Genomic DNA, 10,743 nt, shown 5'->3' on the forward strand with positions numbered 1-10,743 from the left:
TTTTACTAACATTGTGCCAGTTTTATACTTTCAGGGACTGGGAAGAGGAACAACGATGGAGGAGCAGGGTCGACCAACAGAGGAAGACGAGATGACGAGTCCATTTCCCATCTCTATACAGCAGCCAACATGGCCCAAAGTGGTAAGTAACTTTTCGTGATTTGTTGCATTCTTTTGAAGTTTTACTAACATTGTGCCAGTTTTATACTTTCAGGGACTCGGAAGAGGAACAACGATGGAGGAGCAGGGTCGACCAACAGAGGAAGACGAGATGACGAGTCCATTTCCCATCTCTATACAGCAGCCAACATGGCCCAAAGTGGTAAGTAACTTTTCGTGATTTGTTGCATTCTTTTGAAGTTTTACTAACATTGTGCCAGTTTTATACTTTCAGGGACTGGGAAGAGGAACAACGATGGAGGAGCAGGGTCGACCAACAGAGGAAGACGAGATGACGAGTCCATTTCCCATCTCTATACAGCAGCCAACATGGCCCAAAGTGGTAAGTAACTTTTCGTGATTTGTTGCATTCTTTTGAAGTTTTACTAACATTGTGCCAGTTTTATACTTTCAGGGACTGGGAAGAGGAACAACGATGGAGGAGCAGGGTCGACCAACAGAGGAAGACGAGATGACGAGTCCATTTCCCATCTCTATACAGCAGCCAACATGGCCCAAAGTGGTAAGTAACTTTTCGTGATTTGTTGCATTCTTTTGAAGTTTTACTAACATTGTGCCAGTTTTATACTTTCAGGGACTCGGAAGAGGAACAACGATGGAGGAGCAGGGTCGACCAACAGAGGAAGACGAGATGACGAGTCCATTTCCCATCTCTATACAGCAGCCAACATGGCCCAAAGTGGTAAGTAACTTTTCGTGATTTGTTGCATTCTTTTGAAGTTTTACTAACATTGTGCCAGTTTTATACTTTCAGGGACTGGGAAGAGGAACAACGATGGAGGAGCAGGGTCGACCAACAGAGGAAGACGAGATGACGAGTCCATTTCCCATCTCTATACAGCAGCCAACATGGCCCAAAGTGGTAAGTAACTTTTCGTGATTTGTTGCATTCTTTTGAAGTTTTACTAACATTGTGCCAGTTTTATACTTTCAGGGACTGGGAAGAGGAACAACGATGGAGGAGCAGGGTCGACCAACAGAGGAAGACGAGATGACGAGTCCATTTCCCATCTCTATACAGCAGCCAACATGGCCCAAAGTGGTAAGTAACTTTTCGTGATTTGTTGCATTCTTTTGAAGTTTTACTAACATTGTGCCAGTTTTATACTTTCAGGGACTGGGAAGAGGAACAACGATGGAGGAGCAGGGTCGACCAACAGAGGAAGACGAGATGACGAGTCCATTTCCCATCTCTATACAGCAGCCAACATGGCCCAAAGTGGTAAGTAACTTTTCGTGATTTGTTGCATTCTTTTGAAGTTTTACTAACATTGTGCCAGTTTTATACTTTCAGGGACTGGGAAGAGGAACAACGATGGAGGAGCAGGGTCGACCAACAGAGGAAGACGAGATGACGAGTCCATTTCCCATCTCTATACAGCAGCCAACATGGCCCAAAGTGGTAAGTAACTTTTCGTGATTTGTTGCATTCTTTTGAAGTTTTACTAACATTGTGCCAGTTTTATACTTTCAGGGACTGGGAAGAGGAACAACGATGGAGGAGCAGGGTCGACCAACAGAGGAAGACGAGATGACGAGTCCATTTCCCATCTCTATACAGCAGCCAACATGGCCCAAAGTGGTAAGTAACTTTTCGTGATTTGTTGCATTCTTTTGAAGTTTTACTAACATTGTGCCAGTTTTATACTTTCAGGGACTGGGAAGAGGAACAACGATGGAGGAGCAGGGTCGACCAACAGAGGAAGACGAGATGACGAGTCCATTTCCCATCTCTATACAGCAGCCAACATGGCCCAAAGTGGTAAGTAACTTTTCGTGATTTGTTGCATTCTTTTGAAGTTTTACTAACATTGTGCCAGTTTTATACTTTCAGGGACTCGGAAGAGGAACAACGATGGAGGAGCAGGGTCGACCAACAGAGGAAGACGAGATGACGAGTCCATTTCCCATCTCTATACAGCAGCCAACATGGCCCAAAGTGGTAAGTAACTTTTCGTGATTTGTTGCATTCTTTTGAAGTTTTACTAACATTGTGCCAGTTTTATACTTTCAGGGACTGGGAAGAGGAACAACGATGGAGGAGCAGGGTCGACCAACAGAGGAAGACGAGATGACGAGTCCATTTCCCATCTCTATACAGCAGCCAACATGGCCCAAAGTGGTAAGTAACTTTTCGTGATTTGTTGCATTCTTTTGAAGTTTTACTAACATTGTGCCAGTTTTATACTTTCAGGGACTGGGAAGAGGAACAACGATGGAGGAGCAGGGTCGACCAACAGAGGAAGACGAGATGACGAGTCCATTTCCCATCTCTATACAGCAGCCAACATGGCCCAAAGTGGTAAGTAACTTTTCGTGATTTGTTGCATTCTTTTGAAGTTTTACTAACATTGTGCCAGTTTTATACTTTCAGGGACTCGGAAGAGGAACAACGATGGAGGAGCAGGGTCGACCAACAGAGGAAGACGAGATGACGAGTCCATTTCCCATCTCTATACAGCAGCCAACATGGCCCAAAGTGGTAAGTAACTTTTCGTGATTTGTTGCATTCTTTTGAAGTTTTACTAACATTGTGCCAGTTTTATACTTTCAGGGACTGGGAAGAGGAACAACGATGGAGGAGCAGGGTCGACCAACAGAGGAAGACGAGATGACGAGTCCATTTCCCATCTCTATACAGCAGCCAACATGGCCCAAAGTGGTAAGTAACTTTTCGTGATTTGTTGCATTCTTTTGAAGTTTTACTAACATTGTGCCAGTTTTATACTTTCAGGGACTGGGAAGAGGAACAACGATGGAGGAGCAGGGTCGACCAACAGAGGAAGACGAGATGACGAGTCCATTTCCCATCTCTATACAGCAGCCAACATGGCCCAAAGTGGTAAGTAACTTTTCGTGATTTGTTGCATTCTTTTGAAGTTTTACTAACATTGTGCCAGTTTTATACTTTCAGGGACTGGGAAGAGGAACAACGATGGAGGAGCAGGGTCGACCAACAGAGGAAGACGAGATGACGAGTCCATTTCCCATCTCTATACAGCAGCCAACATGGCCCAAAGTGGTAAGTAACTTTTCGTGATTTGTTGCATTCTTTTGAAGTTTTACTAACATTGTGCCAGTTTTATACTTTCAGGGACTGGGAAGAGGAACAACGATGGAGGAGCAGGGTCGACCAACAGAGGAAGACGAGATGACGAGTCCATTTCCCATCTCTATACAGCAGCCAACATGGCCCAAAGTGGTAAGTAACTTTTCGTGATTTGTTGCATTCTTTTGAAGTTTTACTAACATTGTGCCAGTTTTATACTTTCAGGGACTGGGAAGAGGAACAACGATGGAGGAGCAGGGTCGACCAACAGAGGAAGACGAGATGACGAGTCCATTTCCCATCTCTATACAGCAGCCAACATGGCCCAAAGTGGTAAGTAACTTTTCGTGATTTGTTGCATTCTTTTGAAGTTTTACTAACATTGTGCCAGTTTTATACTTTCAGGGACTGGGAAGAGGAACAACGATGGAGGAGCAGGGTCGACCAACAGAGGAAGACGAGATGACGAGTCCATTTCCCATCTCTATACAGCAGCCAACATGGCCCAAAGTGGTAAGTAACTTTTCGTGATTTGTTGCATTCTTTTGAAGTTTTACTAACATTGTGCCAGTTTTATACTTTCAGGGACTGGGAAGAGGAACAACGATGGAGGAGCAGGGTCGACCAACAGAGGAAGACGAGATGACGAGTCCATTTCCCATCTCTATACAGCAGCCAACATGGCCCAAAGTGGTAAGTAACTTTTCGTGATTTGTTGCATTCTTTTGAAGTTTTACTAACATTGTGCCAGTTTTATACTTTCAGGGACTGGGAAGAGGAACAACGATGGAGGAGCAGGGTCGACCAACAGAGGAAGACGAGATGACGAGTCCATTTCCCATCTCTATACAGCAGCCAACATGGCCCAAAGTGGTAAGTAACTTTTCGTGATTTGTTGCATTCTTTTGAAGTTTTACTAACATTGTGCCAGTTTTATACTTTCAGGGACTGGGAAGAGGAACAACGATGGAGGAGCAGGGTCGACCAACAGAGGAAGACGAGATGACGAGTCCATTTCCCATCTCTATACAGCAGCCAACATGGCCCAAAGTGGTAAGTAACTTTTCGTGATTTGTTGCATTCTTTTGAAGTTTTACTAACATTGTGCCAGTTTTATACTTTCAGGGACTCGGAAGAGGAACAACGATGGAGGAGCAGGGTCGACCAACAGAGGAAGACGAGATGACGAGTCCATTTCCCATCTCTATACAGCAGCCAACATGGCCCAAAGTGGTAAGTAACTTTTCGTGATTTGTTGCATTCTTTTGAAGTTTTACTAACATTGTGCCAGTTTTATACTTTCAGGGACTCGGAAGAGGAACAACGATGGAGGAGCAGGGTCGACCAACAGAGGAAGACGAGATGACGAGTCCATTTCCCATCTCTATACAGCAGCCAACATGGCCCAAAGTGGTAAGTAACTTTTCGTGATTTGTTGCATTCTTTTGAAGTTTTACTAACATTGTGCCAGTTTTATACTTTCAGGGACTCGGAAGAGGAACAACGATGGAGGAGCAGGGTCGACCAACAGAGGAAGACGAGATGACGAGTCCATTTCCCATCTCTATACAGCAGCCAACATGGCCCAAAGTGGTAAGTAACTTTTCGTGATTTGTTGCATTCTTTTGAAGTTTTACTAACATTGTGCCAGTTTTATACTTTCAGGGACTGGGAAGAGGAACAACGATGGAGGAGCAGGGTCGACCAACAGAGGAAGACGAGATGACGAGTCCATTTCCCATCTCTATACAGCAGCCAACATGGCCCAAAGTGGTAAGTAACTTTTCGTGATTTGTTGCATTCTTTTGAAGTTTTACTAACATTGTGCCAGTTTTATACTTTCAGGGACTGGGAAGAGGAACAACGATGGAGGAGCAGGGTCGACCAACAGAGGAAGACGAGATGACGAGTCCATTTCCCATCTCTATACAGCAGCCAACATGGCCCAAAGTGGTAAGTAACTTTTCGTGATTTGTTGCATTCTTTTGAAGTTTTACTAACATTGTGCCAGTTTTATACTTTCAGGGACTCGGAAGAGGAACAACGATGGAGGAGCAGGGTCGACCAACAGAGGAAGACGAGATGACGAGTCCATTTCCCATCTCTATACAGCAGCCAACATGGCCCAAAGTGGTAAGTAACTTTTCGTGATTTGTTGCATTCTTTTGAAGTTTTACTAACATTGTGCCAGTTTTATACTTTCAGGGACTCGGAAGAGGAACAACGATGGAGGAGCAAGGTCGACCAACAGCAAAAGACAGGATGATGAGTCCATTTCCCATCTCTATGCAGCAACCAATATGGCTCAAGGTTGTAAGTAACAAATTGATTATTCAAATGAAGTTTGTCATTTGTTAGGGAATGTGAGTGATTCTCCTTTGATGTGTTTGTTTTCTCTTTTTAAGCAGAAGAAATTTGAGGCTGACCAGGATCCTGAAGTGAAGAGCAGTCCCTCTCCCATTTAACAGCGTTCATGAGCAGAAAGTGCGGTAAGATTCATACTTGACCTCTGAGCACCTTTTCCCAATATTATGGCTTTCCAATTGATGTTGGCTTTTTCAGGCTTTGACCTCTTGAGTTTGAATTGACAGGAAGCAGAGATAGCCACCTCTGAAGGTCAGTCTGGAGTGTTTTCTGCTGCATTCAGAAAGTATGGGGTGTATAGTAGTTGTAAGTAGCGTTACAAAGGTGTTTCTTAGTCTTAGGTTTAGTTTGTATAGTATTTCCGGTAGGTGCAGTTGTGTTGTAGTTTGAGTTAGTAAGTAGGCTTTAGTTGATAGTTAGACAGCTTAGAGGAGTGTAGGTTATTATTGTAATTAAGGTATTTGTTAGTTAGTGCATGATTAGTGCTTGTGGTGGATAGGTTTGCATGATTAACACCCTAACAAGCAGGGTTCTCCATGAGCTGTTTTACTGTGTTGGTCCCGACACAGAAAAATGTTCTCCGACACAGTAAAGATTCAAATTTTATCTGTGCGACACATTAAAAATTTTGCTGACACAGTAAGATCTGTGATAATAAAAAAAAATTGAAACATACAAATTCTCTCTATCTGAAACATAATTGATCAAACAATTCTACCGTCTTTCAATTCTATACGATATCTAGATCACTTAATTATGCTTTCACCTTGCATAATCAATTATTTCCTAGACCCTCAATGGACTTGACGCATGAAGGAACAAAGACAAAAAATTGGATTTCAAACTTCCATGTAACGCTTAATTGGTACTAGTAGTTGCAATTAAAGTACATTGTATTATTTTTAAAAATATATTTAAATGTCTTTTCTTTAGAGCCATGGCTCTAGAATTATGTTTGCAATGTAAATCAAACATAACACTGTACCAAAATCATTTACTTGATGTAAATAAATAGTTTTCAATTTTCAAGGAACTTTTAAAAGTATTTTACTATTCCGAAGTCTCTTTTTTTGTAATTCCTTAATTCGATCAATAAAATTGACAAAAAAATTATGACAAATTTGCTTTAAAAAATTGTAAGTAGTTCAACTTTATAGACAAGAATTTCCTCTGCATTTCACAACATGTGCTAATATGTTCGACCATACTATTTTTGTAACGAATTGGTGATTTTTTTTTTTTTTTAAATTGTGTGCATGTATTCTTAAGTAATTATAATGAATAGTGAGTCAGTTGCAAATTTGATCGCTAAAATACCGTGAAATTTTAGTGCTTTGCGTAAACTCTGCAACACAGTAAAATTTCAAACAATGGAGAACCCTGAACAAGTAACAAGCTACTAAAACTACTAACGTCTGCTAAATGTTGTGTGACGCGTCTAGTGTGTTGGTGTTAGTGTCTGTGTGCTTGTCACCTCTCGCTTTCAGCCATCACCGCTGGCTAGCAGCAATGCGAAAAGGGGGAAGAAATTCTAACATCTTCCCCTGCCAGTACATAGCCTCTCCACAACAAGTCCTATGCGATGCCTCCACGTGGAAGCAGACGGATACTGGGTATCATTTTGTCCCAGGCTAAGTTCGCAAGGGCGCACGGGAAGATGAGTCTCAAAAGCATTGGTAAACATCTCATATAGGATCTCTCCTGATCACAAACCCAATTTAGTAGTAGAATCAATTGATATAAGTGCTGGTTTTTAAAAGAAGTGAACCTTTGTTCATTTTATGTCTTTGTCATCTTTTTAGCTCACCTGAGCCAAAGGCTAAAGTGAGCTTTTCTGATCACATTTTGTCCGTCGTCTGTCCGTCCGTCCATCTGTAAACTTTTCACATTTTCGACTTCTTCTCAAGAACCACTGGGCCAATTTTGACCAAACTTGGTACCAAGCATTCTTGAGTGAAGGGGAATTTAAATTGTTAAAATGAAGGGCCAAGTCCCCTCACAAGGGGAGATAATCAAGAAAAGACAAAACTAGGGTGGGGTCATTAAAAAATCTTCTCAAGAACCACTGGGCCAGAAAAGCTGAAACTTGTGTGGAAGCATCCTGGGGTAGTGTAGATTCTAAATTGTTCAAATCATGACCCCCGGGCGGTTGGGCGGGGCCACAATGGGGAATCAAATTTTTACATAGAAATACATAGAAAAAATCTTTGAAAATCCTCTGCTCAAGAACCACTGGGCCAGAAAAGCTGAAACTTGTGTGGAAGCATCCTGGGGTAGTGTAGATTCTAAATTTTTCAAATCATGACCACCGGGGGTAGGGCAGGGCCACAATGGGGAATCAAAGTTTTACATAGAAATATATAGGAAAAATCTTTGAAAATCTTCTTCTTAAGAACCACTGGGCCAGAAAAGCTGAAACTTATGTGGAAGCATCCTGGGGTAGTGTAGATTTCAAATTGTCTAAATTTTGATCAGTGGGGTACGTAGGGTGGGGTCACAATATGTGTTACAAGGGGGAAATCTGGTAAAGAACAGAATGGTCAAAGCTTCTCAGGTGAGCGATGTGGCCCATGGGCCTCTTGTTTGTAAAATTTCACATTTTCATCTTTGGTCAAATTCAACGAAACTTGGCAAAGAGTATCCTTGGATAAATGCCATTATGGGATTTAAGTTTATTCAAATGAAGGCCCACTCCCTCTTCAAATGGAAGATTACTACAAATAAGAGAAAAATTAAGGACATCTTTTAAAAATCTTCTTTTCAAGAACCACTGAGACAGGAAAGAGACACTTATGTGGCATCATCCTCAGGTAGTGTAGATTCAAAATTAGTCAAATCAAGACCCCATTTTGGTGTCAGAATAGGGGATCAAAAATATATATGATACTGTAGATTCCTTATTTTTTGCGAGTAATTATCGAGAAGCGAATAGGCGTTTTCACCGTCAAATCAAAGCCATAATAATAATTTGCAAATGCATCCTTGGTTAAGAGGTTTTACAAATTTGGCAAATCATAAAAATAATGGGGATAAAATTTTAACAAAGGAATATATGGAAAAAATTTTATGTTCAAGAACAGCTAAGCCATTGTTATTGATATGAAAATGTCTCCAGGTAGTTATTTAGGAATCTCCTCTTCTAAATTTTATACTTTTCAATACAAGACTAATTTGTCATTTACTAGCCAATATGCTTTTTGAGCATATTGCCCATTGGCCACTAGTTTATTTTAGAAATCTTCTCACTTGGTATGAAGTGCAAGTGATCCTCTTTTGGTGTCTGTTAATTTTTATCTTTTTAAGAGGAATACTTTTAAGGCTAAACAGGATCCTGAAATGAGGAGGACTCCCTCTCTCATCGAACTGCATACAGCAGCAGAAAGCAGGGTAATATTCAGATTTTACTTCTTGTATCTTTGCTTGCCTATTGATGTTGGCTGTACCAAGCTTTAACATCTGGACCTTCAATTGACAGATTTCAGTTCCCCTTTGATTCAGAAGAGGAACAACAATGGAGGACCAAGGTCATTAATATAAGAAGAGTCTATTCCTGTCTGTGTTTTGCAGGTATTATGTTTCAAAAGTGGTAAGCAACAAGCTGCTTTTTACTGATTTTAGCTTCTCACTTGGTATTAAGTGCAAGTGTTTCCCCTTTTATGTTTCTGTTTTATCTTTTTAAGCAGAAGAAAGTTAAGACTGACCAGGAATTCTAAGTGAGGAAGAGTCCCTTTCCCATTCCGCTGCAGCCATGAGGAGAATACTCGTAAGAATCAGACTTTACTTCTTTTTCACCTATGGAACTTCATCATGACCCACTTTAACAGGCAGGAGTCTTACAAGTATTTTTTATTTAATTATTTCTGACATATCTTTGTCCTCCCTACTCTAAAGTAACTATGCTTTCCTCTCCTTGCCCCAATATTCCACCTTATTCCTAGCTATCATAACCTTATTGTCTTTATTTGCTTTTTGATTTTCAAGCTAATAATGTTGTAATGATTATGTTCATTTGAATTTCTGTGATTATTACATTGCTTTGTATTATTGCTTATCTTCTCTCCATCAAGTATTTTCAAGGAATTTGACAAGGGAAGAGGACCAGTGCTGACCAAGTGAAGAAAAAGAAGAGTCTATTGCCAAGCTTTGTACAGCAGCCAATATCTGATTAAGGAGTGGGTAAAAAGATTTATTTTTTGCAATTTACAAATTTTCTTTATACACTTATCAAATCATAGGTCCAGGGGGATTTACTTCTGCTGCACAACAGCAAGACTGTGTTGCAATAACAATAGGGCATCCCGAGGATGTGTTGTTTCAAATTACGTTACAGTGGACCTTCAGATATCCGGACGCCAGATATCTGGATGCTTCAGTTTCCGGACGATTATTCATGGTAACAGAATTTTTTTTACGTTACATCATGATCCCTTTGGACTAGGATTTAAGTAAAAAAAATATGAATTAAGAATTTTTCTTTTGATGACAAAGTCAAGGTGACTCAGGTGAACATTTTGGCACAAGGTATTTTTGTTCATGTTTTTTTCATTATCAATTAGAAGATGAGACTGATCTCAATCAGTTAACAAGAATGTGGAAAGTAAGGACTTACTACTGTCTAACCTAAACATTGATGGTTAGTCAGATCAGATGCATGTAAAGCTCTAGACCTTGCATTATGTGAATTAGAGGAGATTTTGACTCTCTCATTGCTTGGATTCTTAGTGTCTTTTTGTTAATAGGCAGGCGGTTATGCTGGCATTGATCCTGTTTCCAAAAGCAGATCAACATGATTCCTCAAGACTCCAAAGAGATCAACTATGGGACCTGAAAATAAAGGTAAGACACATGTACAAGCTCTGCAAAATCCTTCTATTCTGTAAAAATATGTTAGCTATTTTTCATTTATTAAGATTTTATTAATATTTATGTTGAGTCCTTGTGATTTCTTTTTTTACAGGCAGACTGCCATCAATTTCATGTTTCTTTGATAGCAGACAAATATGCTTCAACAATAGTGCAGAGAGTAATTTAAGGTTTGGACTGCAAGTGATGGACACACTAAATAACTCAACTCAAAGAATTCAATGGATAGTGCTGAGTACATTATTATATATCTACAAATTGATGGGCACACTAAATAGCTTAACTGA

The 10,743-nt window shown here is 40.4% G+C and overlaps 1 long non-coding RNA gene across 15 annotated transcripts; it reads left to right on the top strand.

The window, feature by feature from the left end:
- Positions 1-5,450: 5,450 nt before the first annotated feature.
- Positions 5,451-10,743, top strand: LOC134228410 (uncharacterized). 15 transcript variants are annotated; one of them, XR_009984059.1, is made up of 9 exons: positions 5,451-5,542; positions 5,635-5,718; positions 5,821-7,269; positions 8,897-8,980; positions 9,069-9,160; positions 9,274-9,769; positions 10,150-10,226; positions 10,333-10,429; positions 10,551-10,743. It is a non-coding gene; the product is annotated as an uncharacterized LOC134228410 (long non-coding RNA). The 15 variants fall into 15 exon arrangements; XR_009984018.1 differs by lacking the exon at positions 10,150-10,226 and having other exon boundaries at positions 9,274-9,432; positions 9,661-9,769; positions 10,551-10,742; XR_009984070.1 differs by lacking the exon at positions 10,150-10,226 and having other exon boundaries at positions 9,274-9,432; positions 9,661-9,765; positions 10,551-10,742.

This window comes from Saccostrea cucullata, unplaced genomic scaffold, assembly GCF_032062105.1.
Source record: "Saccostrea cucullata isolate Sc308-1 unplaced genomic scaffold, CSIRO_AGI_Scuc_v1 ctg724, whole genome shotgun sequence".
Taxonomy (NCBI): domain Eukaryota; kingdom Metazoa; phylum Mollusca; class Bivalvia; order Ostreida; family Ostreidae; genus Saccostrea; species Saccostrea cuccullata.